This window comes from Sus scrofa, chromosome X (genome assembly GCF_054392235.1).
Source record: "Sus scrofa isolate SSC_HxYL_T2T_F1_AM1 chromosome X, Sscrofa_HxYL_maternal_Yorkshire_Landrace_v2.0, whole genome shotgun sequence".
NCBI lineage: Eukaryota > Metazoa > Chordata > Mammalia > Artiodactyla > Suidae > Sus > Sus scrofa.
In genome coordinates this window covers 109,036,713-109,063,375 of record NC_139401.1, presented here as the reverse complement: position 1 = coordinate 109,063,375, position 26,663 = coordinate 109,036,713, and the positions used below count along the sequence as shown (strand labels likewise).

At 39.9% G+C, this 26,663-nt stretch overlaps 1 long non-coding RNA gene across 12 annotated transcripts in view; it reads right to left on the bottom strand.

The window, feature by feature from the left end:
• Nucleotides 1-26,663, bottom strand: part of LOC102165926 (uncharacterized) — a 1,721,850-nt gene that overhangs the window by 1,684,502 nt on the left and 10,685 nt on the right. For 8 of the 12 annotated variants that reach the window (XR_014835565.1, XR_014835569.1, XR_014835563.1 and 5 more), the window contains exon 2: nucleotides 24,039-24,163. This is a non-coding gene — a long non-coding RNA (uncharacterized LOC102165926). Of the gene's footprint in view, nucleotides 1-12,112; nucleotides 12,199-14,864; nucleotides 15,966-21,658; nucleotides 23,390-24,038; nucleotides 24,164-26,663 lie in introns of those variants that run through there. The other 4 variants (XR_014835564.1, XR_002340593.2, XR_014835572.1 and 1 more) reach the window with 3 other exon arrangements.

Genomic DNA, 26,663 nt, shown 5'->3' with positions numbered 1-26,663 from the left:
CAGGTAGTGGGAACATTGAAAGATTACTATTAATTAAAGAAAATCAGAATCTCAACCTAATGAATGTAGCGATTTTCTGTGTATGGGAAGATGCAAGAATCTGGGCTCATCAAAATCACTCCTTTGATATGCAACTTAACTATCCAAGGCCAGTCCTATGCTTTCCCATCCTGAGTTCCCTCAGGGTTCACCATCGGGCAGCATTAGTGGCCAATGGCTTTGTTTGCTGATATGGCAAGCAACATTTTTCATTCATACCTCCAAAATTCATTTCTTCCTCCACTGCCACCACCCTGGTCTACATCACCATCTCTAGCCTGGACTATTGCTAACTGGTCCCCTAACTTCCACCTTTGCTCCCCTCCACTCTGTTATCTGTGCAGCAACTCAGTCTTACTAAAATGTAAATCTGATCATAACACACATTTGCTTAAAACCTGCCAGTGACTTCTCACTGCTCTTAGGATTTAAGACAGATGTTAATGCTGTTCCCTTTAATGAGATGTGTATTTCAGCTCCAACTCCTCTGCCCTAGTTCATTCCAGCTCATCCACCTTTCTCTTCTTCAGAGAAGCCTTCCCTGATCCCACCATCTATTTCAGGTTCTTTTGTTATTTGCCCACAGAGAACCCAAGACACTATATAACCTTCTGATCACTTATCTCTATAATTACATACTCATCAGCATGATTGTTTAATGTCTGTTTCACTAAACCGTAAGCATCAAGAAAGCAAGGAACACGTATTTTTTTGCTTACTTTTTTTTTTTTTTTTTGTCTTTTGTCTTGTTGTTGTTGTTGTTGTTGTTGTTGTTGTTGCTATTTCTTGGGCCGCTCCCACGGCACATGGAGGTTCCCAGGCTAGGGGTCCAATCGGAGCTGTAGCCACCGGCCTACGCCAGAGCCACAGCAACGCGGGATCCGAGCAGAGTCTGCAACCTACACCACAGCTCACGGCAACGCCGGATCGTTAACCCACTGAGCAAGGGCAGGGACCGAACCTGCAACCTCATGGTTCCTAGTCAGATTCGTTAACCACTGCGCCACGAGGGGAACTCCTTGCTTACTTTTTTTATCCCCAGAAACTTATCCAATGCTTGACATATAGGAAACACTCAATGAATATTTGTTGATTGAATGATGATGATGTTAACTACTACAAATAAAAATAACACTAATAGTAATAATTACTATTTATTATTTAATTATATTAAATATTATTACTATTATTATTAATATGCTATTTCATTGATAACTATCCCTCCAGGAACCAGCTGTTTAAAAAACAAAGTCCAACTGAGTAAATTTAAAGATCAAATTGGCTTTGGAGTTCCCATTGTGCTCAGTGGTTAACAAACCCGACTAATATCCATGAGGCCGTAGGTTCGATCACTGGCCTCGCTCAGTGGGTTAAGGATCTAGCATTGCCATGAGCTGTGGTGTAGGTCACAGATGCGGCTCATATCTGGCATTGCTGTGGCTGTGGTGTAGGCCAGCAGCTACAGCTCTGATTCGACCCCTAGCCTGGAAACCTCCATGTGCTGTGGGTGCGGCCCTAAAAAAAAAAAAATCAAATTGACTTTCATCAATGATTCATGAATTAGGCAGCATCTCATCTAGAAAATAAAAAGGAGCTCCAAAGAACTGTAGGAAAGGTTTTTAAAGTCAGTGAAAAATAAAATATTGCCTGCCATATCAGTAAACAAAGGATGTCATAGTGTCAGTGATTACAACCACCTCCAAGGGTGAGGCCTGAGGGAACTCAGGAAGGAAACAAAGAATACCTGCCATCTAGCACCCCGAGGAAGCTCAGGACTTGAAAACACAGAATACTGGCCCCAAATAGCTGAGGTGCACATCAAAGGAATGATTTCATTGAGCCCAGACCTCTACATCTTCCCATATATAGAAAAGTGCTAAATTCCTTGACTTGAGATACCTAGTTTTCCCGTTATTAACAGTAATCCTTTGTTCCTGCTACCTGTCCTTTGTTGCTAAACTCTTTTATATCCTAGCTCCCTCCAGCCTCCTCTGAGCAGTTTTCTCTGGGTTCTGGAGATGCTGTCTCCAGGACTTGGAGCTGCAACTGCAAGCCTTTGCCACAGTCACATCTGCAAACTATGCCACAGCTTGTGGCAACACTGGGTCCTTAACCCACTGAGCAAGGTCAAGGATGGAACTTGCACCCTCACGGAGACTATATTGGGTCCTTAACTCTCTGAGCTGCAACTGGAATTCCAAGTGACTCCATTTTTTAACCCAGCTCTAAGCATAATGGTAGCACAGGCTACACTATTCATCTGTAAATATCACACCAAATTTTTCAAAGCCGTTATGTGTTTAGATCAATTATTACTATATAACTATAGTTACCACAGGCAGAGTTATAAGACTCTGAAGTCAGATTAGAACTAAGTCCTGGAGTTCCCGTCGTGGCGCAGTGGTTAACGAATCCGACTAGGAACCATGAGGTTGCGGGTTCGGTCCCTGCCCTTGCTCAGTGGGTTAAAGATCCGGCATTGCCGTGAGCTGTGGTGTAGGTTGCAGACGCGGCTCGGATCCCGAGTTGCTGTGGCTCTGGCGTAGGCCGGTGGCTACAGCTCCGATTGGACCCCTAGCCTGGGAACCTCCATATGCCGCGGGAGTGGCCCAAGAAATAGCAAAAAAAAAAAAAAAAAAAAAAAAAAAAAAAAAAAAAAAAAGAACTAAGTCCTTGTTCTGCTACTATCTTTGTGACATTAAACAAGTCAACTTGTCTGGGACAGAGTTTGTTCTCAAACTCATGAGACTTTAATGAGATCATGCATGTAAAGTGTTTAGCACAGTGTCTGGAATATAACATGCACTCAACAATATTACTGTTACATCTTACAGCTCATTGATTAGTCTCAACAAGTTCCTATTAAAATGTACACCAAAACCAAAATATTAAGGGGCCTATGACAGCGTGCTGTCTCAGCCTGCTTGGGGAAAAACTCCTTCATGATACAGGAACATGACTGAACCTCCCTGTAACCTTGAGAAATAAAGAGAACTTTGAAGGAGACAAGAAAAGCTACAGAAAGTTGAGTTGGGGCCTCTGAAGAATTAAAATGAATTGTTTACTTTATATGTTAGTAACATCATCTGGAATGCCGAAACAATGGAGTGGGCCCAAAGGGTTTGCTTTCTAAATGGTAGCCAATCTCTGAAGGTACCAATATAAAATTTATACCTGATCTAATCTCTCCTTCTTTGGACCTTTGTGCCCCTGATTCTCCAAAACCCGATTGCCTTGAGGAAACTGAATTCATTGCCCATGTCCTTTGTTTGGGGAACTTAGCTAACAGCCCATTGTCCTCTATATCAATGTTATCTGATCATGCTTAAGCCACCTTTGCTCCTTTGGATAGATGCACAAAAGACCCAGAATAGCCAAAGACAATCCTGAAAAAGAAAAATGGAGCTGAAGGAATCAGGCTCCCGACTATACTACAAAGCTACAGTCATCAAAACTATATGGTACTGGCACAAAGACAGAAATATAGATCAGTGGAACAGGATAGAAAGCCCAGAATTCAACCCATGCACATACAGTCAACTAATGTATGACAAAGGAGGCAAGAATACACAATGGAGAAAAGACAGCCCCTTCAATAAGTAGTGCTGGGAAAACTGGACAGCCACATGGAAAAGAATGAAATTAGAACACTTCCTAACACCATACACAAAAATAAACTCAAAATGGATTAAAGACCTAAATATAAGACCAGACACTATAAAACTCTTAGAGGAAAACATAGGCCAAACACTCTCTGACATAAACGACAGCAATAACTTCTCAGATCCACCTCCTAGAGTAATGACAATAAAAACAAAAATAAACAAACAGGAATGAAGTAAACTTAAAAGTTTCTGCACAGCAAAGGAAACCCTAAACGAAAAGACAACCCACAGAATGGGTGAAAATATTTGCAAATGAAGCAACTGACAAGGGATTAATCTCCAAAATTTATAAACACCTCCTACCACTCAATACCAAAAAAATGAACAACCCCATCAAAAAATGGGCAAAAGATCTAAACAGACAGTTCTCCAAAGAAGACATACACATGGCCAAAACACACATGAAAGATGTTCAACATCACTCATCATTAGAGAAATGCAAATCAAAACCACTATGAGGTACCACCTTACACCAGCCAGAATGGCCATCATCAAAAAGTCTACAAACAATAAGTGCTGGAGAGGGTGTGGAGAAAAGGAAACCCTAGTACACTGTTGGTGGGAATGTAAATTGGTGCAACCACTGTGGAAAACAATATGGAGATTCCTCAAAAAACTAAAAATAGAACTACCATTTGATCCAGCAATCCCACTCCTGGGCATCTATCCAGAGAAAACCATGACTCGAAAAGACACATGTACTCCAATGTTCATTGCAGCACTATATACAATAGCCAAGACATGGAAACAACCTAAATGTCCATTGACAGAGGAATGGATAAAGCAGGAGTGGTACATATACACAATGGAATATTACTCGGCCGTTAAAAGGAAATAATTAATGGCATTTGTGGCAACATGGATGGACATAGAAATTATCATGCTAGGTGAAGTTAGTCAGACAGTGAGACACCAACATCAAATGCTATCACTTACATGTGGAATCTAAAAAAAGGACACAATGAACTTCTTTGCAGAACAGATCAACTTTGAAAAACTTATGGTTTCCAAATGAGACAGGTTGGGGGCTGAGGGGATGCAATGAGGGTTTAGGATGGAAATGCTGTAAAATTTGGTTGTGATGGTTGTTGTATAACTATAAATGTAATAAAATTCATTGAGTAATTTTTAAAAAAGGGATATTTGGGTAGGAAAAGCCTTCATAAGCCAAGGGATAGAATCTCAAATGGCGGAATCTAAGAAAATAAGACATGCAATGCAGGAAATAGATTCAGGAAGAGCACATTACTCTGTATGCTTTAAATTAGGTAGTGGTTAGGAGGAGGAGTGTAGAATCAAATAGATGGGATTTCAAATCCAATTTCAAACCCTAGATCTGTAACATACTAGGTGGGTGATCTTAAGTCCATTTCCTCAACTGTAAAGTGAGGAAAATAATGATCTATCTTGCCAGGTTATTAGAAAGATTAAATAAGATGACATAAAGTCATCCAAGAAGATTGTGGGGTTTTTTTTAGTGTTCACATAGTTTTATTATTTAATCACATCTGGTGACTGAACAGAATTGATAGTGTTCAAATTTTTTCTGACGAAACAATGGGCTCCTTCCAGAGAGCCCTAGGGCCTGTGAAGAGGCCCACTCTCTTTGTATTTCAGGCAGAGGGTGGAAGAAGCAGCAGTGATGGGAAGCCCAGACCTCTGGCCACTGGTTCCACTTCATGGGTAATAGCCACATGGAGGACACAAAGAGTGAAACTTAAAGACAGATGAAATCTGTATCCTCCCTACTCCAAATAAAAAATAAAAGCATCATTCAGAATAATTATGCCCAGACTTCTCAGTGGGAGAAGTTTGCACACTAATGTTTTACATGAAGGCCACCAAGTCTATTAACACCCTGAGTGCTTAACGGAGTAGGGTTGTGGGAAGGGGGGTAACAGGCAAGACCTTTCCTCTCTCTCTCCCAGCAACTACCCTTCCCAGCAAACCGCAAACCTCAGCTTTTCAGACCCCTTCAGTCTGCTCCCAGAAACCTCAGATGGTTTCTGCTTCCCACTCTAGAGCCTCCAAACCTTTCCCAAATCCTTCCTCTCTATCAAAATGTAACTATCTGTTCCCTTAAGTCCTTGCTCTTTACTAGATATAAGTAATATAATTCGGGGTTAAAGCACAGTAATATTTTGATGATTTATGATTTTGTTTCCCAAAACCCATAGATAAGAGTTTCAAAGAATGCATTATGAAGGATATTAAATCAACAAATAGGAGTTCCCCTAATGGCTCACTGGTTAATGAATCTGACTAGCATCTTTGAGGACGCAGGTTCGATCCCTGGCCTCGCTCAGTGGGTTAAGGACCCAGCGTTGCCGTGAGCTGTGGTGTAGGTCACAGACGGCTAGAGTCCCACGTTGCTGTGGCTATAGTGTAGGCCAGCAGCTACAGCTCCGATTCTACCCCTAGCCTGGGAACCTCCATATGCCGCGGGTACGGCCATAAGACTAAATAAATAAATAAATAAACAAATACTTTTTGAGGGCTTAGTGTGCATCCAGCATTGTGCTAGATCCTATACCACTGTACCAAGGAACAGAAGAATTGTCACAGTGGCTCTACCCAGCCTACTACCCAGTTGCTAACATCAGCAACGAAGAAAAAACAAAGGTGGAAGATTCATACAACCATTCTGGCAGGCAATTTAGCCAATCATAGCAAAAGCTTTAAGATTTTGTATAATTCTATCATTCATATTCATAATTTAAATTTATATAAAATTTTATATATATATATCTTTATATATATTTGGGGGGGTGCTTTTTAGGACCATGCTTGCAGCATATGGAAGTTCCCAGGCCAGGGGTCAAATGGGAGCTGCAGCTGTCAGCCACAGCAACTCCAGATCCGAGCTGCGTCTGCAACCTACACCACAGCTCGTGGCAATGCCAGATCCTTACCCACTGAGCAAGGCCAGGGATCAAACCCACGTCCTCATGGATATTAGTTGGGTTCATTACCACTGAGCCACAATAGGAACTCCCCAAAATTTTCTATAATTCTTGACCCAGTAATTTTGCTCCTAAGAATTTTTACTAATGAAATAATCAGAGATATATACAAAGATGCAAGCACAATGATTTGTATTACAGGATTATTTATAATATCAAAAACTTTAAAACAATCTATTCAAAATAGAGGACTACCTAAATAATTTAGTTTTCATCCATATGATAGAATACTATATATATTAAAGTCATATTACTTTAAAACTACATAAGCTCTTTAAAGACAGGAAGAATTTACTTATCGCTGAGTGTGAATTTTTTTTTCTTTTACTTTTAGGCATAAAGATTGCAAAGATATATACCTTAAATGTTGAAAAAATGGCTATCTCAAAATGGTAGGATTACCTGACATTTTTGAGCTACATGTTCTAAATTTTCCAGAAGAAACATTCTTTTTTCTGATTTTTTTTAAAAGTATAATTGATTTACCGTGTTGTGCCAGTTTCTGCTGTACAGCATAGTGACCCAGTCAGAAACATTCATTTTTAATGGGAAAAAAATAAAACATATTTTTAAATTTTAATATTCCTTGAGAAGGACTGTTTGTCTTCCTTATAACTTCAGAGAGTAGCTAAAGTCCCAGCTTCTCCTAATGTATCCATTTATGGTTCTGCACTTATAAATGTACGTAACATTTTTAATCCTTTAGATTTCTGGTAACTTCTTGCATTATTCTTTTTTTGAAATCATTGTACATTCAAAGAAGTTTACAAGAAATGTATAACGAGGTTTCAATGCACCCTTTCCTCAGTATCCCCAATGTTAGCATCTTATACAACTATAATGAAACATCAAAACCAGAAATTGACATTGGTACAATTCACAATGCTTATTCGGATTTCACCAGTTATACATGTACTCATTTGTATCTGGGTGTGTATATGGATGGGTGGTTAGCTCCATATAATTTTACCACATGTATAGCCTTGCATAACCACCACCACAATCAAAATATAGAACATTTCCAACACTACAAGGATCTTTCATTTTGCCCTTTCATTTTGCCTTTTCATTTTGCCCACACTTACCTACCTTCCTCTCTAATTTCCCTAATCACTAAACATTTTCCCATCTCTATAATTTTGTCCCTTCGAAAATGTTACATGGAACCACACACGATGTAACCTTTTGGGATTAGCCTTTCTCACTCATCGTAATTTGGTGATTCATCTAGATTGTTATATGTATCCTCAGCTCATTCCTTTTCCTTGCTAAGTAGTATTCCAAGGTATGGATGTGCCAGTTTGTGTAACCATTCATCCACTGAAGGACATTTGGGCTGTTTCCAGTTTTTGGCTATTACAAATAAAATTTTTATGGCCTGAGAGCCCAAGAAAGCCTCCTTCTCCTATATACTAGGACTTATTGAAAAAATTCATATTTACTTTACCCATACTGGCACAGTTTCATGAGAACCGAGTTAGATTAAGAAAAGAACATGGAGTTACACTGTATTTTCTCACTGAATTATACTTTCTAATGTATCTGTCTCTTCCCCTCGACTATGAACTACATGGAGGCAGGGACCATGAGTGAATAGCCTCTACTCCTAGGGCAGGGCACAGGGCCTAGCACAGAGTAAGTGTTCAGAAAATGTTAGGATCTCTAGGGGTGGGTGGGGCCCGGGGATAGATGTTCTATGAGAAACTCGGTAAGTTATAACAGGCAGTCAGGTTGAGAACTATGATTTAGCTGAATATATGAATATGTAAAGGAGAAGAAGGAAAGCTCATAATAGGAGAGGACAGACTCAGGACAGGGGTGGGGATAACAATGTTCTCTTAGCCTTCTCCACCTTCCAGAGAGAGTTCTGTGTCCAGACTAACCTCTGGACTGCACAGTAGAGGATGTCAGTAATTTCCAGTGCTGTTTGTGAAGTGCTACTGTTGAATTCCTACAGCTGACTGGGGTAAAGAAAAGCCAGCTTTCATCTGCCCTGTGGGGTTTTACCTATGTGAAAGTCTGCCCCACGCAACTTTAGAGCCCCAGACACCTTGAGGAGTTTGATGGAAAAAGCAATTAGCGATATGAATTACCTGAAGGTGCTTATTTGTTTGGATGGAATAATTATGTTTGAGAGAGCTTTGGAAGAGAGGAACAATGGCTCCTTATGTGACTGGATTGCCTGGGAAACACAGCCGAAAACTGTCCCTTGACAAATGCCAGTCATACCAAACCTCAATAAAATATGTTGAACATATAAAACCACAAAAGGGGCTGGGCACAGACTGTGGAATATCACTAAATGGCCAGGGTCCAACAGTTAAAAACACTGGCTGGGGATTCAGTAGACATTACAGGAACCGGTTGAAGGGCTGTTCGAAGATTGCAAAACACATCAGTGAGATGGCTCCTAAGATCAGAATCATCAGAGCACAGAGTTGAAAAAGGAGGGAAAGGCAGGGACAAAATACCAGGGCCTGTTAGTCAGGAAGAACTGTGCTTGGGGCTCAACTATGTTGCATATCAAAATAAAGCTGTCCTTGTGAGAGGACCCCCCCCAAAAAGCAAACAAAGTAGTTTTTGCCTGGGCAAACTTTTCTCATGTGCTCTGACTCTTGAACTTCCAGAGACTTGCAGGCTGCCTGACTCAGGGTTCTGCTCTAGCATGTGTTACGGAAGCCTTTTATAAACTGATGCCAGTTTTGAAGACTTGGGATCTGTGCTACGTCATAAAAACGTAGAGGCAAAGATAACCATGGCTTCTTGCCAAGTGTAGTTGGTCAACCGGCGAGACCTGAGATCCAATTTAAAAATTTGAGTTTGTAGCACAAAGTAGACAATTACAGACAATGTCCTCAGGTATTTTATGCCCTGGAAGGCAAGGACCATAGGCCCAGGCTGATTCAGGAAAGGACATCTCCACTATGCTGGAGAGTTGAACTATTAGCTGGATAAAGAGGGTGGGGAGGAAGGTGTAAAGGAAGTACAGGCTCAGTCTCTGGAACTGAGAAAACACCTGCAAAATGCTTTCCCTCAGCTTGCTTGAGTCAAATAAGCGCTATTTCAAGAAGGCAACCTCTGCCTCCCACTTTTTCAGAGGACTGCAAGATGCTTGTTTCAGCCTCTCTCTGCCTACCAAGGAGGCAGGTTGAAATCTCATAGTAGAATGAGAAAAGGCCATGACCCAGGGGTCCCTCCTCTCCTTCAAGCTGAGAGGTGAAGTGAGAAGTGACAGGATCCAGGTGTGTGTCTGGACTCAAAGAAAAAGGGACCATGGCAGCCCAGGTGCTGGCAACCATTTTTTACATCAATAGTCAAAAAAGATAGCAGTATTGCCAAAAGCATGACTGATGAAATAAGGAAGGGAGGGCAGGGTTACTACAGCATTAATGCATTGGGCCCTCAGAGGCAACTGTGAGTATGTCCCTGAAGAAGAAGCCAGAAAGCTCCTTGACTGGTCACATTCGGGCCCGCACTCACTCTATCAGGAACACTACAATTGAACAGCCAAGATCAGAGAAAATAAGAATGGGCAAAGGCAATGAATGACAGAATGCTGTCTAGACTTAACAGCAAAACAACCAACAACCCAACTGAAAAATGGGCACAAGATGTGAATAGAAATTTCTCCAAAGAAGATATACAGATGGCCAACAAGCACATGAAAAAATGCTCAACATCACTAATTATTAGAGAAATGCAAATCAAAACAACTATGAGGTACCACCTCACTCCTGTCAGCATGGCCATCATTAACAAGTCAGCAAATAACAAATGCTGGACGGGGTGTGGAGAAAAGGAAACCCTCCTACACTGTTGGTGGGAATGTAAACTGGTACAACCACTATGGAAAACAGTATGGAGATATCTCAGAAAACTAAATATAGAACTACCATATGACCCAGCAATCCCACTCTTGGGCATACATCTGGACAAAATGTTCCTTGGAAAAGACATATGCACCTGTATGTTCATTGCAGCACTATTCACAATAGCCAAGACATAGAAACAACCTAAATGTCCATTGACAGATGGATGGATTAAGAAAATGTAGTGTATATACACAATGGAATACTACTCAGCCATAAAAAAGAACAAAAGAATGCCATTTGCAGCAACATGGATGGAACTAGCGACTCTCATACTAAGTGAAGTTAAGCAGAGAAAGGCAAAAACCATATGATATCAATTATATCTGGAATCTAATATACGGCAAAAAGGAACCTTTCCACAGAAAAGAAACTCGTGGACTTTAAGAATAGACTTGTGGTTGCCAAGGGGGAGGGGGAAGAAGTGGGGAGGGACTGGGAATCTGGGGTTAATAGATGCAAACGATTGCCTTTGCAATGGATAAGCAATGAGATCCTGCTATATAGCACTGGGAACTGTATCTAGTCACTTGTGATGGAGCATGATTGAGGGTAATGTGAGAAAAAGAATATATATGTATTATGACCGGGTCACTTTGCTGTATAGCAGAAAATTTACAGAACACTGTAAACCAACTATAATGGAAAAAATAAAAATCATTAAAAAAAAAAGAAGAAGAAGAATGCTGTCTAGGATTTGCAGAAGGAGGCATCCAAGGTATCCTGATGTACCAAATTCTGTGGGGGAAGGACTTGTCCTTCTGCTCACATCTGGATTGGAGAACGCATTACCTATTATCTTCTGTACCCATCTGGAGGTTGATGGAAGGAAATGATAAGTGGGTCTTCCTTGTAGTGACTCCAGAGTTTTCTCCCCTGGCAGTTTACACATAGTTGAGACTTTAGACTTGTTTAGATATGAATTCAAATCTTGGCTTTAATACTTATTAGCTGTGTGAGCCTGGACAATTTCTTCTCTGAATCTTCAAGTCCCACATATAGAATGAGGATGATAATACTTAATATCACTAATTATTAGAGAAATGCAAATCAAAACTACTATGAGGTATGACCTCACATAATAGGATTATTATACAGTTTAAATGAAATATATATGATATATCAATGCCTCACACCAAGTAAGAACTCAGTTTATTATTATTATTATTATATTTTGGTTGACTATTAGACATTTTAATCTGAAAGAAGACAGTTTTACATAGTGAAAAAAACATAAGCTTTGAAGCCAGACAGACTCAGGGTTGGATCCTGGCTCTACCACTAACAATCTACACTAGTTTGGACAACCCAGTATCATCTGTAACAAGGTACGTTCCAAATGACCATTAATATTCACTTTACAAGCAGTGGTAGATCTAGGTTTTGTGGGGTCTGAAGCTTATACTATTGGGTTAAATTGGGTTTAAGTGCAAAATTAGATATAATCCTTAACATTTATTTAGAATCAGATAATAAATAAGAAATACACACTTTTAAAGCTGACAAATATCACAAACATCACCAAAATTTCTTAAATACCGTATTTTTATTTTAATTAACTCTCTAATTAGCATACCTCTATGCTGCCTTGTTTTCTATATGGTTTTGGCTGTATATCGTTTGATCACCTCTTCATCCAACACACCTTTTATAGTACAATTTCTATAGAGAATAATAGAAAAACAATTTAGTTTTTTCTGAGAGTTTGGGCAAGTCTTTTTCAGCTTCACAACTCACCACTGGTTAATAACATGTAAATTTTCTGGATTGTGTAATATTTAAGAAAACCTCTATCACTTCATTTATACTGTGAGCTGTAATATTTTATGATGTGTTGACTTCTTTATGCAATAACTAATCTTAAATAAGCTTTAGATTTACCACTTCAGAAATGTTTCCACAAGTCATTCCTACACTGGTACAGCCAGCAATAACTTAACTATATGCAGAAGTGATAGCAAGCCACATAAATATATCCCACATGAACTGGAGTTTGGCACTTGCCATCAGCCTCTATGGATTAAATTATGAGCCACTGCAGCTCCAACCCGCAGAACCCCCTGGGTGAAGCTCAGGGTGAAAATCAGGAGTGAAGCACTCTGTGCTTTGGGAAAACTGGTCTTCAGAGAGTCAGATATTTTTCAGAAGATTTTATGTGCCCAGTTCTTGCATCTCCTCATATCTAGTTTTAGAAAAACACCAGAATCCTTCATGGTGATGTCTGCTCCTTGTGACTAGTAGTAACCTTCAGGAGACCAGCAACAAACTTTTGTAAGATGTGTGTATGGCTGCATGTACCTCCCCGTCACCTTTATCATAACCAGATATTCCCCCTTTCCTCTTTGGGTGGTATTTCACTGCCTCCAGGTCTGTACTTAAGGATAAAACAAAGAATGTCACAGTCATCTGTGAATGCAGTCACCTCCAAGAGTGAGAGCCAGTGAGTCCTGCAGGCTGTGAAAACTCAGGATACTGGCCCTGAAAGCTAAGGTGCATATCAAAGGAATTATTTTGGTGACCCCAGGCCTCTTTTGTTCCAGCTACCTGCCCTTTGCTGCAAAAACTCCTGTATATCCTAGCTCCCCCCTGGCCTCCTTGGAGTGGTCTCTCAGGGCTACCAAGATGCTGTCTCCTGGGCTTAAGTCCTAATTTTGCCCCAAATAAAATTTAACTCTCAACTTTCAGGTTGTGCGTTTTTTGTTTTTTTTTTGTTTTGTCTTTTTAGGGCCACACCCCTCGGTTTATGGAGGTTCCCAGGCTAGCGGTCGAATCGGAGCTGTAGCTGCCGGCCAACACCACAGCTCACGGCAACACCAGATCCTTAACCCACTGAGCGAGGCCAGCGATCAAACCTGCAACCTCATAGTCCCTAGTCGGATTTGTTTCTACTACGCCACGACGGGAACTCCAGGTTGTGCATTTTTTTTAAGTCTACACCCACTATCCCCAAATAAATATATCTGCAACTCAATTTCTCTTTGGTTGGATCCCCAAAAGAATAGTTTTGGTAAAAACTGAACTATCCTTAGAAAGCAAAGCAGAAAAAATAAAAAGGCAAAACTGTTTTCCGGGTTGAGAGAATGTAGAAAACATTCATTATTAATAAATATATCGTGTTTTCACATATAAGTTCAAAGTTAATAAAAGTATTCTTTTCCCATATACGTTTGAAGTATTCTAGTGGTGTGAATTCTGAAGAATTTGGAACACCACACCCCAGAAGAATGAAGCCTCAGGAAATCTGGTGGTCCTGATAGGGATGGAGTAAACACAGGTATTTTTAGAAGTCCCGATAAGGGACCACGTATAAGGACGGAAACTTAGGAGACATTGGGAGATCGCTGTAAGTAAATAAATTGCTCAAAAAAGCCATCAAAACAAGGCAGGTTTGCTTCATTAGTGGAGCCTTGAGAATTGCCTCAGGTCGTTGGGTGGGGGGTGGGATTAGGCCTGCATTCATATTGAGACCAAGGGTCAGAGTTTGAGGACAACCCTTCCGCAGATTTGAATACACACCTTACCTGATACTAAGGAGTTGATACCCAGAAGAAAGAGGCTTTTCCAACCCCCCACCCCTTTGGCTGATAAAAACTAGCCCACCAGATCCTCAAGGGAGAGCTTCCATGCCTGCCCGCTTGCAACCCTCACAAGCATCCTACCCTAATAAATCTATTTCTTGCCTATCACTTTGTCTCTTGCTGAATTCCTTCTGTGCAGAGACATGAAGAACCTGAACCTCAGTGAGTCCAGACACAGGGTGAGTGATTCTAATTTAAAACTTGGGGTTCAAGTCCCAATCTGGGTTTAGGCTGGGTTCAGGCTGTTAATATTACCAGTTTCAGTCCTAACCTAAGGTAGGAAAAGTTTCACCACCACTGAACTCCAAACCTGTTCTATGCCAAAAGACTTTCTCAGGAGGACAGCAAAGACAGAAATCTTAAAGGAAAAGATGAACAGATTTAATTGTATTAAACTTTAAAATACCTTTGTGGTTAAAGCAAGCAAAATCAAACAAAAAATAGAAGAAAAAGTATCTGTTATTCATATTACAAAAGATTGACAGCCCTAGTACAGAAATCAATTAAAAACTTTAAAGCATGAAGAATCCAATAGGAGAACTGTCAAAGAACATGAATAGGCCATTCACAGAAGGAGAAATATAAAAGGCAAAAATTGAAAGAATTGGCAAGGATTAAGGGAAACTGAACCCTCTCACGCTGCTGTTGGGAATGTAAATTAGTTCACTTTTATACAGGGCAATTTGACAATATAAAAATAACACTAACATTTATAAAGAACTTACTATTTGCCAAGTACTCTGTGAAATGTTTTATACTGATTGACTTATTCAATCCTCATTCAACTTTATTGATATTCAATGTGCATCATGTGCAATAACAAAAAACTTGTGACTCATCAGACACCCAACAATAAGGTTTGGTTAAATGGAATATACAACTTCTATAAAACAGGGCTGAAATGATTTATATTTACTAACATGAAAAACTCCCTAAAATGTAATACATTTTTTAAAAGGCTATGGAAGAGAATGTACAATATACCTGTAAATAACAAAATTCAACTAAGTTTTAAAGATCTTCTTGGCCTTATTCAACAATTCATGAATTTGGCAGCATCCCATCAAGCAAACAGAAAGGAGCTCCAAGGAGCTGTACAAAATGGAAGACTTTTATAAGGAGAAGGAGGAAGGATAAAGAAGTTACCAGCAAAGAGTAGACTGTTTCAGGCAAGGTCACTGTTCTTTGGGGGGCGCGGGGGGCAGCAGGGGTCTATCTGGTGGACTACATCACTAGTGCTGACCAGAAAATTCCAGACTGACTTCAGTTAGGTTAGGTATTAAGTCTCAGTTTGGTGACTTCTGGCATGAGTGACTCCACTTGGGAACTACTGTATCTTTTTTTAACAATTCCCCCCTTTTGATCAGACTCTCAGCTTAACTGTGAGATGTGATCAAAATTTAAGGCATTAGTACCACTTGTAGCTAAAACTCTGAGGTTCCCACAGTTTTTGCATATTCTCTGTGTTATTTACAGGTCATGACTTAGGGTTCACAATTTTTTTTAGCCAGTCATTCTCTTCACTCTATTCCTGACATTCCAGGCTTAGGGAGAACATTTGCTTGGTGGTGGGTGGCTGCAACCATGCATTTAAAGCTTTTGAGAGAATATGGCACACCAGGGAGACTACTATGACTATGATAAGCAGGACAATTCCCAAAGTCTGCAGTGCCCTTTAGAGTCATGGTCCCTAAGACCAAACCAATCAAAATCAAATACATCAAAGAAAGGAGTTACTCTTAAGTCAAGTGGTTGATTCAGTGATCTTATGTAGCTGAGTTTCAGCTTCAGAAGTATTCCTCCAGGTGCAGTAAGTGGTGTTGGCCATAGCACAAACAATTCCTTACTCACCTAAAAAACAATCAAAGGTTATCTTCTTATTAAGAGCAACCTTGATCATGGAGTCAAGGCTCCAAGTCATGGGCAGCTATGTGGAGGTCTCCAGTGTCTACACAGGATAGGATGTCCTGTGTAGCCTTCTTTAGCTATGAGATGTGTACCCAAGGTTCAAGTCCCTAAAGTTTGGTTGCCATCTGGGTAAGTGAGGAAGACCTGGTATAGTCCCTTCCAAAAAAATTTAAGGGCAGTCTTTGTTCTTAGAGATTCCAAATCAGAAGGGTGTGAGAAAATTGGAAACATTAGTTTAGAGAGTTGTAGCCAGATAGTTGAGGAAACAAAAAGAATGCAGGATCCAGTCCAGTTTATAGGTATATAACAAAACTTCAAAGACAGTTAACAGGACTAAAATCTGGTATCTGCAAAGGTGCAAACATAATTTTTCTCTCTACAATCACCATCATTTTTTCTAACCAAGACAGATAATCACACTAAAACAAATCTGTGCGTATTAAATTTGGCCTTGTTGGAGTTCCTGCTGTGGAGTAACAGAAATGAATCTGATTAATATCCATGAGGATGCAGGTTCGATCCCTGGCCTCACTCAGTGGATCAGAGATCTAGCACTGCCGTGAGTTGTGCTGTAGGATTGCAGACGCAGCTCAGATCCCGCATTGCTGTGGCTCTGGTGTAGGCTGGCGGCTGTGGCTTCTATTAGACCTCTAGCCTGGGAACTTCCATATGCCTCAGGTAAGGCCCTAAAAAGCAAAAAAAAAAAAACTAAAAAATTTAAAAAATAAATTTGGCCTTGTTATTTGCATAAGTGCAGCACCAACAGTGATTGACCATATAAATTATTTTTAACACTGCTTTGCTGGAACTTTTCATAAGAAATCTCAGCTTAAACTCTTAAAAGCCTCTAAGGCCAGGAAGCTTAGCCAAGATTTTGCCTATAGTTTATGTGAATTCTTCCCTTCTTGAGACTCCCCAAACATCCCAAGCTTCTGGGGCCTGCCAGGAAGTGACCTTCCTTACTTACCTAGTAAGGCTGTCAGGGATCCAGTAAGCAAGGTACCAGGTCGATTTTTTCCAAGGGGCTTTACTGGCTTTATAAAGTCAACCTTTGTTCCTTAAAGCTGTCTGGTCATATCTGAGTCTATGCACATTTCTTTCAAATACAACCTCCCTGTCACCTTGATAATAAAGCCAACTTTTCTAATTGTGTCTGGTTACAAGGAATACAGATCTTTATTGAACTTATGCAAATAACCATATTGCTATGAAAAAGACTACTCGAAAGTTTCCAAATTCTGGAGGGACTGGGTAGGGAGAAAAAGTAAATGTTTCATTATTGTTTACAAAGGTATACTTTACCACACTGCTGCATGTCATAGCTAACATAAGAGAAAAGTTTTCCTTAAATCTGGAAAAATAAAACATTAAGGAATCAGCAATGTTTCAATTAAAAAGTCATAAAAAATTACAATCATCCTCTTCAGTTCATTCAGTCCCATGTAATTAATACCTGTTCTGCTTGAATTCAGTTTTTCCATTAGTTCTGAAAATTCTTATCCAGTTCAATTTTATGACCTTAAAGTTACCAGAAATCTATACTTGTCAACTGTCAAAGAAAGAACTTTGAAAGAACCATGACTCTCCTTGAACATGGAAATACTTTGCAGGAACACTTTTGGAAAAGTATCAGAGTAAAACAGTAACTGTCTATAAAAATACTTTAAAATGCTGTTAAAGATCTGATGAGCGTTAACTACAATGGAATTGATGAGGAAATGCGGTTATTTCTGTAACATACAACATTCTAAGATAATAGCTGGAATTATTATAACATACTAGAACATATCAAATTCCCAGGAATTTCATACAATTTCTGGAACACGTAACATATATCTATACAGTAAAGAAGACTTAGTACTACTTTATTATTATTATTTTTGTTTTTAATAAATTTTATTGAAGTATAGTTGACTTAGAAAGTTGTATTAGTTTCAAGTGTACAGCAAAGTAAATCAATTATACATATATCCATTCTTTTTCAGATTCTTTGCTCATACAGGTTAGAGTACTACTTTTGTTTTGTTTTGTTTTGTTTTTTTGGCTATTTCAGGGCCACACCTTAGGCATCTCCCAGGCTAGGGGTCCAATCGGAGCTATAGCCGCTGGCCTACACCACAGCCACAGCAACGCCAGATCCTCAACACACTGAGAAAGGCCAGGGATTGAACCTGCATCCTTATGGATCCTAGTTGGGTTCGTTAACCGCTGAGCAGGAAGGGAACTCCCCTAGAGTACTACTTCTTATTTGACAATGCTTCCTATGTAATTTAGCATACCAAAAAATGCCTAATTAGTTTAACATCTCTCTTTTTTATTAAAAGAGAAAAGAATTCTTTTATGCTTTTCCAGGGGCCTTCTGGAAAAATCCCAAAGGTACTTCTAGGTCAAAAGACTTCATTTAGAATTTGATTTTTTGGGGAGTTCCCGTCGTGGCTCAGTGGTTAACGAATCCGGCTAGGAACCATGAGGTTGCGGGTTCGATCCCTGGCCTTGCTCAGTGGGTTAAGGATCCGGCGTTGCTGTGAGCTGTGGTGTAGGTCACAGACGAGGCTTGGATCCTTCGTTACTGTGGCTCTGGCGTAGGCCAGTGGCTACAGCACCGATTGGACCCCTAGCCTGGGAACCTCCATATGCCGTGGGAGCAGCCCTAGAAAAGGCAAAAAAAAAGAAAAGAATTTGATTTTTTTGGAGAAGAGCTGTCAAAAATATCCAAAGATTTTAAAGACATTTGGTCAAATAGGATCATAGGTCACTGAAATAATACTTAATTATCTATTTAGCCATAATGACAAAGACTTCACAGGCAAATACAGAAAGTTAAAAAATTGTAATAAAACAAAAACAAAAAAAAAACTTAGCTCTTTTGATAGAGAAGACTCAATTTCCTTAAGTAATCAAAGATTTGATAAAGACAACATGAAACACAGGAAATTATTTTGGTAAGATACCAAATCTTTATCTTCTAGGCAAATTACTTAAAAGATAAGGAAAAGCCATTTACAATCTCTTACAAGTACAGACCAACAGTTCATAAAAACTTTGTCCTTTTAATTAACAGAGAGAATGTTGATTACTCTAAAGACATGTCTATTTTAATTAAACCAATGGAGTAGTTCCCTTGTGGTGCAGCAGGTAAAGGATCTGGCATTGTCATTGCAGTGATTCAGGTTGCTGCTGTGGTGTAGGTTTGATCCCTGGTCTGGGAACTTCTACATGCTATAGGCATGGTCGAAACAAACAAACAAAAAACCCAATAGATTTAAATTATCTTTAATACAGAATATTTCCTTGGATCACATGAACCTAAAAAGCACTTGAGTTAGTTTCTATTAGTTTTTTTGAGAATTTTATGAATACTTTATTCATTTAGGCATTTAATTTTCTTTAAGCCAATTAAATAAAACCCTTTACAAAGTAATCCTGGCAATATTATCTGGAGGTTAAAAAAAATACTGCACATCTACAACATAAAGAGATACACATAAACATAGACAGATGCAAAAAGAGGCCTTACAGTTCTTATTCTAAAATTTTCAAAAAAAAAAAAATGGAGTTCCCATCTTGGCGCAGAAAAAAAAAATCTGATTAGGAACCATGAGGTTGCAGGTTCATCCCTTGGCCTCACTCAGTGGGTTAAGGATCGGGCATTGCCATAAGCTGTGGGGTAGGTCACAGACACAGCTCAGATCCCACGCTGCTGTGGCTGTGTTGTAGGCCAGCAGCTGTAGCTCCGATTCGACCCCTAGCCTGGGAACCTCCATGTGCCGCAAGTGAGGCCCTAAAAAGACAAAAGACAAAAAATAAATAAATAATAAATAAATAAATAAATTTTAGCCATTACATATATACAGAGAAAACTAATTTGAAAAGATACACATACCCCAACATGCATAACAACACTATTTACAACAGCCAAGACATGGAAGCAACCTAAATGTCCATTGACAGATGAATGATAAAGAATACATGATTTTAGGAGTTCCCATCGTGGCTCAGTGGAAACAAATCTTACTAGTATCCATGAGGATGCAGGATTGATCCCTGGCCTCGGTCAGTGGGTTAAGGATCCGGCATTGCCTGAGCTATGGTGTAGGTCATAGGTCACTTTTATCTTACTATTTATTTATTTGCTTTTTAGGGCCACACCCTTGGCATATGGAAGTTCCCAGGCTAGGGGTCGAACAGGAGCTACAGCTGCTGGCCACAGCCACAGCAATGCAGTATCTGAGCCATGTCTGTGACCTACACCACAGCTCACAGCAACGCCAGATCCCCAACCCACAGAGCCAGGCCAGGGATTGAACTCGCATCCTCAGGGATACTAGTTGGGTTCATTACTGCTGAGCCACGATGGAAACTCCCAATAATTCCTTAAATAAATAAAAATAAAATAAAATTTTAGCCATGAGACAGATATGATAATATAAAACTCACTAGCTTATAAAAGAACAACTGAAATAAGTATACCTGTTCAGATGGCTATGACTAAAGTCTTTTGTACTAACATTTGTGGAGAAGACACTTAGATTTATATTTATCCTTGATAAGTGATCTTATAGAAGCTGTGGAACAGATTTTGGGTGAGAGAGCTTTTACAGCAGCTTGCATTTTTTTGAAAGCCTTCATCACTTTTTTCTTTCAGTCTCAGGAATTGGGGATGGTCTAGATAAGAGTTCCCAGAGAAGGACTAGGTAAAACATTTACATCTCAAAAGCACAAGGAAAAAATACAAGTTCCTCCAAGAAAGACTTTTGTTCTCTGAAGTCCAGAATTTTTAGGAGTTCCCATCATGGCTCAGCAGAAACCAATCTGACAAGTATCCATGAGGATGCAGGTTCAGGTTCAATCCCTGCTCAGTGGGTTAAGGATCCGGCATTTCCATGAGCTGTGGTGTAAACTTTGGTGTAGATCGCAGATGCGCCTAGGATCTGGTGTTGCGATGGCTGTGGCGTAGGCCAGCAGCTACAGCTCCAATTGACCCCTAGCCTGGGAACCTACATATGCTGTGAGTGCAGTTCTATAAAGACAAAAAAATAAATAAAGACCAGAATTTTTACAATACTTACAAGCCTTCTGAGATAAATAGAGGAGGTTTTGGTATTGGTAAAAAGGATAAATAGACTTTGAATTATTTCTAGAGCCTTACTTTTGGTTTTGCTAAGATTTGTAAGATAAGGACAGTTGCTTCTGATTTCTCAAGGAATTGGGTTGCAACTTAAATGGCATCAGAGGTTGTTCCACCCATCCAACCACATTATCTTCAATTTGCTTTTTATATCAGAGATTCCCAACAAGAAGGAAATCGAAATATTTCTATGTTCTGGATTTAACACTATTTGTCTTTGGAATGTTTTAGTAAATACTTCCCCAAAGGCTTCAGAAGGTTTTTCTTTCCCTCTGGGTGTATAGTTTTCATTGCAGCCTGGGGGAGAAGGCCTTTTAAAAAGTCCCCATCAAGTTTTAGCTATCAGCTTCCAACTTGGCCAACTTCTGACCACAGAGCTACTTTTTGAAAAAAAAAATCCTTTCAAACATCTTGTAAGGTTTCATCTAGGACAAACAGTAAATATTTCTGGCAGTACTGAACAATCCCTTGGACTTAAGAGGTGCCCCCAAAGAGGGTGCAAAAGATATTTTATTTTCCTTTCTGTACACGATACAATAGACAGATCCAGGACAGCCAACTCTAGTAAGAATTCTCACCCTTAACCAGCTTTTGCCAGTTTTCCAAGGATCCTATCTGCAGGCTCCAAGTGGGGTTTAAAGTAGATTGTAGCTCTGGTATCTACACCAGAATTTGGTAAGGTTTTTGACTGATTTTTAACTTCAGTTTCCCCTTGGCTGCTTCAAGGGAATAAAGTAATAGTTTACTAGACAAATCCTTCAGAGTCTAATCAACTCTGGGGGGGTCCATACAGGGTAGATATGAGGGTATTCAAGCTAATGTTGAAGAATTTGCATTGGACCTTTGAGAACAACATCTTTTCTATTATCCCATTGATAGAACAAGAAATATCAATCCCTGGGCCAACATTTTGATGATGAACACCTAGGAGGGTGTAATTCAGGAGACCTAGTTGTTGTTTTAGATACCTTTTGTGTTTTTTATTTTTCAATTAGTCTTTTGCATTAAAATTTCCATAGAAGCTATTTTGGAATCTTGAAGCCCTTTGGAAACTTCTACATACCAATTAAATTAGGTATTCCATTCTGCTTGTTTGATTTGGGAACCCTTGCTTTTTAGTGCACCTCTTAACTAAAAAATCTTGTCTGAGACGTTCTCCACAATGGCCACTGTAGTTCTAGGGGTTTTTTGAGTAAGATTTTGCCATTTTTGTTGATGTTTATGGCTTCCAGGATCATAGTTCTTAGACATAAAATAAGCAGGAATGCCAGAAGGTGGAGTGTTTAACTCCAGAATTTAAGAATCCCATTTTTTCAGCTAAGTCTTTTGGGTCCCTCTCAGAGCCAAATTATAGCAGTTCTTCCTTAATCACAGGGGATACATTCCAAGACCCCAGTGGATGCCTAAAACCATGGGTAGTACTGACTCCTATAGATACTGTATTTTTTCCTACACATACCTGTTATGAAGTTTAATTTAGAAATTAGGCACAGTAGGAAATTTACAATAATAACTAATAATAAAATAGACCAATTATAATACACTGTAATGAAAATTATGTGAATGTGGTCACTGTCACAAAACATCTTATTGTTACAAAATACCTTATGTACTCAACCTTCTTGTGATGATGTGAGATGATAAAATGCCTATGTGATGAGATGAAGTAAGGTGAATGACATGGGCATTGTGATGTAGTGTTACACTACTGCTGACTTTCTGATAAAATGTCAGGATGATTATCTGCTTCAGGTGATCCTGGATCATCAAGCCACAATGATGTCGCTGGTTGGATGTCAGGAGCAGACAATGTATGTCAATGGTTGTGAATCCTGAGCAGAATGGAGTTGGCAGCACAAGTTTTCATCACACTATTCAGAACAATGTGCAATTTAAAATGTATAAATTGTTTATTCTAGAATTTTCCATTTATTATTTTTGGACCATAGTTGACTAGAGGTAACAGAAACTATGGAAGTTGAAACTGCAGATATGAGATTACTGTAATATCTAAGAGGGCTGTGCTGCTAAGTTGGGGACTGTGTGGTATTTTACAGTGTACCTCACGGCATGGAAATTTTCATGAGGTTGGTGGGTAACCACTCCATTATCAACGTATCCTAACACAGGAGTCTTAGAGTTAAGTAGTGAGTGCTCCATCAGATTTGAAGTGTTCGATTCATGCACACCAATTTTCTGACTTTTGGCTTCCGAGATTCCCATTAGCAATAGGCTTTATCTACACAAAACAAGATAAACGAACATGTGCACGTTAACACACCAGCAAGAACCAAGAACTGTTTCTGCAGCCTGGCCAAGAGAAGGCCCTGTGCACCACTGCCAATTCCCAGTGGGGAACCTGGGACTGGGGAAAGGACTGAGCCAACAAACCTAACACATGCGGACTGCAGACTGGGATTCTAAACAAATGGGGACCATGGGAGTTTCCGTCGTGGCACAGTGGAAATGAATCTGGCTAGGAACCATGAGGTTGTGGGTTTGATCCTTGGCCTCGCTCAGTGGAATAAGGATCCCTCGCTGCCGTGAGCTGTGGTGCAGGTTGCAAACACAGCTCAGATCCTGCGTTGCTGTGGCTGTGGCGTAGGCCAGCAGCTATAGTTCAGAATCGACCCCTAGCCTGGGAACCTCAATATGCCCCGAGTGCAGCCCTAAAAAGCAAAAAAAAAAAAAAAAGTGGGGACCTACTGACTGAATTGCCAGCGGTCCCCAGCATGGAATCTGGGGACTAAACCAGGGTCTGGAGTTTCCAATCAAATAGGGAATTGTAATCTAACTACCAGAAGTTCCTAATTTGAAAGCTACAGAAAGACAATTAGATTGGGAGCTCAATGCAAAGAGGGTAGAGCTCAGAACCCAGAGGAACTTACCTGTGGCCCTCAGAAACTTCAAAAAAGACAAAGAACTCAAAGGATTCACAGGGCATTGGGCCTGTATTTCTCATTGTCCCTGAAGCTGTCAGAAGTCTCCTTCAATCTCACTGCTGCCACCAAATCTGTTAAATAACAAAATTTTAAAGATCTTATTGGCTTTGTTCAACAATTCATGAATTGAGCAGCATCCCATCAAGTAAACAGAAAGGAGCTCCAAGGAGCTGTACAAAAATGGAAAAATTTTATAAGCAGAAGGAGGGAGGGAAAAGGAAGTTACTAGCAAAGAGTGGACTATTTCAGGCAAGATCACATTCCTCTGGCGGAGCAGAGCAGCAGGGGTCTAACAAGTGGATTATCACATTAGTGCTGACCAGGAAATTCCAGACTGACTAGTTAAGATTACATTTCTGGGAGAGGCTGAAACTGGAATTAGGTTAAGTATCAAGTCTTGGTTTGGCAGCATGGGTTTAGCACAAGCGACTCCATTTTAGGCCTTATCTCTTTTTTAACATACTATCTCCATAGTATAAAAACCTGTTTGGGAGTTCACATGTTAACGAACACGATTAGTATCCATGAGGACTCAGATTCGATCCCTGGCCTCGCTCAGTGAATTAAGGATTTGGCATTGCCATGAGATGTGGTGTAGGTCACAGACGTGGCTTGAATCCCACATTGCTGTGGCTGTGGTGTAGGCCGGCAGCTACAGCTCTGATTCAACCCCTAACTTGGGAACTTCCATATGCCAAGGGTGCGGCCCTAAAAAGACACACACACCAAAAAAACCTGTACGATATGTATATGTATACCAAAAAATCTCTGCAATATAAAAAAATGGTCGTTTCTAGGTGGTGGGACTTTAGATGATCTTGATTTTCTGCTTTATACCTTTCTATTATACCTTCTGAATTTTTGTTATCATTATTCCTACTGCCCAGAAGTAAGGTCAGCTTGGTGGGACTACAACAATACAACCTGTGCTATCACACAGTATCCCACACTTAGAAGAGTACATATCCACATATGTAATATTCTGCTGTCACTACTTTGAAATACTGAATAATTCCTGAACAAGGGGCCCCACATTTTCATTTTGCACTGAGTCCTGCAAATTACATAGCTGGTCCTATCAGAATTATAGCTTGCCCCTTCAGCTCTCTTCCTGAAATGTGTTGCACTGCAACTACCACCATGTGTGAACTTGCTACTTCATTTTTGTTCCTTCAGGTAGAAGGGTAAAACCTCTCAACAAGGAAGCTTTTGACTCATTTTTCCACTGTCAGCAGGCCTAGCAATCCTCACCCTGAAGGGAAGAGAAAGCCTCTGAGGGCAGACTATTTTTCTCCCCTACTAGTTTTTACTTGTACACCCACTCCCGGCCTAACAGGATGGATTGCAAGTATCTATATAAAAGTATCTACCTTTGAAAATGCCAATCATAGCAGGAAAAAAAATCTGTTCTCCTGTGATCCACAATCAATCCCAGCTGCTAGTCTAGTATCAAACACATATGTATACATTTACATGAGTGAATTATTATTAGGTCATTCAATAATAAGTCTTCATGCCTAGGGCCTTTCCAAGCAAGGTTTTCAGAATATCCCTAAGTAGTTTAGCAACAACTCAGAGCAACAATTAAAGCCAGTCTTCATAGCTACCAGTGAACATACCCATGCGAGCCCCTTATGGTTTATTTCCATCAGCTAAGCTTTTTATTGTCAGAAAGTTTCATGTAATTGTCCACTTGGAGATTTCACTATGCATTCCTTCCTTTGAATCTTCTATAAAGATTTTTTTTAAACTAGCCCCCCATTTTTCCTGCAATTCCTAAGAAATCATGCTTTCAAAATGTCAAAGTAATGTCCTTAACCTTCTTTATCTCTATGTGTTTCCTATTTTTAAGGTGACATCTACTCAGAGGAAACGGGGTCATGGTTCTACAATGACTCAATTCCCTTAAAAACAGTAGTCTTGGGAGCTCCTGTCATGGCACAGCAGAAACAAATCCGACTAGTATCCATGAGGATGCGGGTTCAATCCCTGGCTTTGCTCAGTGGGCTGGGGATCTAGCATTGCCGTGAGCTGTGGTGTAGGTCACAGACACAGCTTGGATACAGCACTGCTGTGGCTGTGACGTAGGCTGGCAGCTGCAGCTCCAATTCAACCCCTAGCCTGGGAACTTCCATTATGCTCTAAAAAGCCCTAAAAAGCCAAAAAAAATAATACTCTTGACATCTTGTTAAAAACTTTTTGAGGGGAGTTCTTGTGGCTCAGCAGGTTAAGAACCCAACCGGTATCCAAGAGGATGTGGCCTCGCTCATTGGGTTAAGGATCCAGCATTGCCTTGAGCTGAAGAGTAGGTCATAGATAAGGCTTGGATCTGGCATTGCTGTGGCTGTGGCTGGCAGCTCCAATTCTACCCATAGCCTGGGAGCTTCCATATGCCACAGGTATGGCTCTAAAAAAAAAAAAAAAAACTTTTTGAGGCCAATTTATATTATATCCATCAAATGTCTTATCAGCATGCTATTCTAATCCTTTAAGTAAATCCAGTTAGCTAGATAAGAATTATAGAAATCACTGTATTTCCTCTAAGGAGTTCTTTTGGGTCAAATATCCTCT